Source organism: Meles meles, chromosome 6 (assembly GCF_922984935.1).
Source record: "Meles meles chromosome 6, mMelMel3.1 paternal haplotype, whole genome shotgun sequence".
NCBI lineage: Eukaryota > Metazoa > Chordata > Mammalia > Carnivora > Mustelidae > Meles > Meles meles.
This window is the reverse complement of record NC_060071.1, coordinates 153,672,795-153,675,995: the sequence shown is the minus strand read 5'-3', so window position 1 is coordinate 153,675,995 and position 3,201 is coordinate 153,672,795. Positions and strand designations below refer to the sequence as shown.

The 3,201-nt window shown below is 53.8% G+C and overlaps 1 pseudogene; it reads right to left on the bottom strand.

The window, feature by feature from the left end:
- Nucleotides 1-861: 861 nt before the first annotated feature.
- Nucleotides 862-2,065, bottom strand: LOC123943715 (annotated as a pseudogene).
- Between the last annotated feature and the right edge of the window lie 1,136 nt (nucleotides 2,066-3,201).

The window sequence follows — 3,201 nt, the reverse complement described above, 5'->3', positions numbered from 1 at the left end:
GACCCTGAAATGTGCTTAACGGTGTCAGTTACGTGTCTGATGCACCACAGTAGGAAAGAAGTGAGTCAGGAGGTCAGGACCATCATGAGTCCCAGGAGGGCCCTGGGGCAGGGCTCCTGTATCTTAGTTCTCGCTCTCACACTCTGCCCCATATTGGTGACTGAGCTCACAGTAGGCACTCAGTGAATGCTTGCTAAGACACAATGCAGGCAGATGAGGGCACAAGGGCAAACCCACTGTTGGGCACTGAGGAATCCCAACAGGACCTGCATCCAGACGGAGACGGTGCCCCCATTTTACAAACACCAGCACAGAAATAGCCATTTAAAACCAAGGCAGAAACCACATATAACCCAGAGGGTTCCATTCTCCTGGAGGCTGAGCTAGCGGCCACAGCCAAGGCCTCTGGCAGTCAGGGGACTGGGGGGTCTGACAGGTGGCTTGGCACCCCCTTGACCCTGAAGCCCCATGGGACTGGGAGGGAAGACCCAGCCAAGGCCCATTCTGGCTCCATGGCAGCTGCAGGGCCACTCCCAGCCCCACCAAGATGTGTCTGTTTAGAACCAGGGAGGAAACCTTTTCTCTCAATTGTTGTTTTTAAAGATGATGCTCAGCATTGACACAGAAAAAAACATCTGACCTAAAACTGGAGCCATTCACAGCTGTAAATGACCCAGAAGTTATCAAAATGTAGTGACCACAAAGAGAGGAACTTGTGTCCCCAGGCAGGTCTCTTGTATGCAGGTGTGGCTGGGGGCCCTGGACATCTGGGCCTCCCAGTCTCCCTCAAGAGGACAGAAGAAGGAACCTGTTCTGATGGATCCACTGGCAGCATTTCCTGATGGAAAGGGGGGCAGCCCCTCACATGTTCCTGGTGCCCGGGTGATTCTTGGGCACAGCCATGTATCTCAGCTTCTCCATGATGGGGAAAGGGGTGATGGGTAGCCCAGCAGCTGCGGATACCACAGATCCTCCAGGAACAGCCCAGCATCCACAGGTCCCACAGGTCCTCCAGGACAGCCCAGCAGCTGTGTGTACCACAGGTCCTCCAGAGGACAGCTCGGCAGCACAGGTCCCATGGGTCCTCCAGGACAGCCCAGCAGCTGTGCGTACCACAGGTCCTCCAGGGGACAGCGTGGCAGCACAGGTCCCACGGGTCCTCCAGGACAGCCCAGCAGCTATGAGTACCACAGGTCCTCCAGGACAGCCCAGCAGCTATGAGTACCACAGGTCCTCCAGGGGATAGCCCAGCCATTGCAGGTGCCAAAGGTCCTCTGGGGATAGTATCTTGGTGAGCTTGTGGTCCAGAAGATACCTGGTCAGGTGGCTCTTGTCATGCTACATGGCCTTCATCCCATTGGCCAGGTCGACCCCCATCGCATGGTGATAGGCCAAGGTCAGTCAGTGAACCTCCACCACCGATACCCAAAAAAAGTCCCCCATGTAGTAAATGTTGCCCTGATCCCTGGGGATGTGAGCCTGGGACTATGGCTGGCACTCGTAGCTGAAGTCCTTGCAGGCTGCCCAGTAGGAATTGGGGTACAGAGTGCCAAAGAGGGGGGAGAGGATCTCCACACCCATGCAGTCACAGAACTTCCGGTCTATACCTGCACACCAAATCATCCACCTAGCGGAGGAAGTGCTGCTCGCAGAAGCAGCTGACCATCACCATGTGCTGCATGGACATATCCTGCCAGTGTGGGGCACCACAGACCTCGAGGACCACCACCTTCCAGGCCTCCCTGGCAGGGGAGGGGCACAAGGTCCCAGCAGCCAGCTGGTCAGTAAAGGTGTAGCAGATAACCCTGTGTCCCACCATGATGGTCTTCTCCACTGTCTGCAAGAAAAGGTCCAGGAAGACCATGTAGCTATAGGAACAGGGGACAGGGTGTGAGGAGGTTCATTGCCAGAGGCTGGCAGCTGGGGGCTGTGAACATGTGCACCTTCTTCAAGGGGGCAGGCTCTGGGCCATTTTAAGCAACAGCCACTCTCCCACTCTCTCTCTCACTGTCCTGAGTCTGCCTATGGGGCCCCCCTACCTTCTGCTTCCAGAGATGGGGGCCATCAGCACCCCATCTTACAAAAGGGACTCTAAGGCTTAGAAGATTGGAAACCCATGCAGCCCTGCATTTAAGTGGGGGGGGGGGAGCACAATCAAGCCCAGCAGGCATAAGCCAGGTCATCAGGGGGCAAATTGAGGCTCAGCCAATGGGGAAACAAGCCAGACATGAGGCAGGAGGAGAGAACATTGCTCCTGGCAGAGGGCACAGCATATGCAAAGGCTTGGATTCCAGCCTGAGGCACCTGTGGGAAACCACACTCCTGGGTGCCCACAGAAGGGAGGGTCCCAGTGGGAGAGGTGAGGCTGGGTGGGGGAGGGGAGCAAACCACAGAGGGGCCCGAAGATTATGTTCCAGAAAGATCACTCTGGTTACTGGAGGAGAATGAGCTCTGTGTGGGTGAGGACAGGGAGACCCTAACCCTAACCCTAACCTCCATCCTAACCACTAATACCAACCCCAATGAAATCATCACAAAATCAGCAAATACATTCCTATACGTTAATTAAAATAAGAGCAAGAAAACTGATCAGAAAGATCGCAAAAGCAAGAGCTGATGAATACATTGTGCACCATAAGCAAGTGTCTCTTCAGAAATGTCTCAAGGGTTGTTCAATAGAGTGAAACAATGTTGCGCACCACAATGAATGTTTAAGTAAAAACATATGGTTGTACTAAGTGATGCAAAAAAGGTTCTGAGCAAAAATCCGATGTCTGTTGCGGATATAAACACTCACGAGGGGCGCCTGGGTGGCTCAGTGGGTTAAACTTCTGCCTTCAGCTCGGGTCATGATCTCAGGGTCCTGGGATTGAGCCCCACCTGGGGCTCTCTGCTCAGCAGGGAGCCTGCTTCCCCCTCTCTCTTCCTGCCTCTCTGCCTACTTGTGATCTCTCTCTGTCAAATAAATAAATAAAAATCTTAAAAAAAAAAAAAGATTCCCTCTCTTCTTCTCCCTCTGCCCCTCCCCTAGTTTGTTCTCTCTCTCTCCCTCTCTCTTTAAAAAATAAAACCACTCACGAAAGCAGGAATGGGGGTAATTTTTCTCATAAATCTACGGCAAACACCACGCGCACGTCTGAAGGCTGCCGGCTCCACTCTGAAGTCCGGAACAAGGACCGGACGCTGGTGCTCATGGAAGGA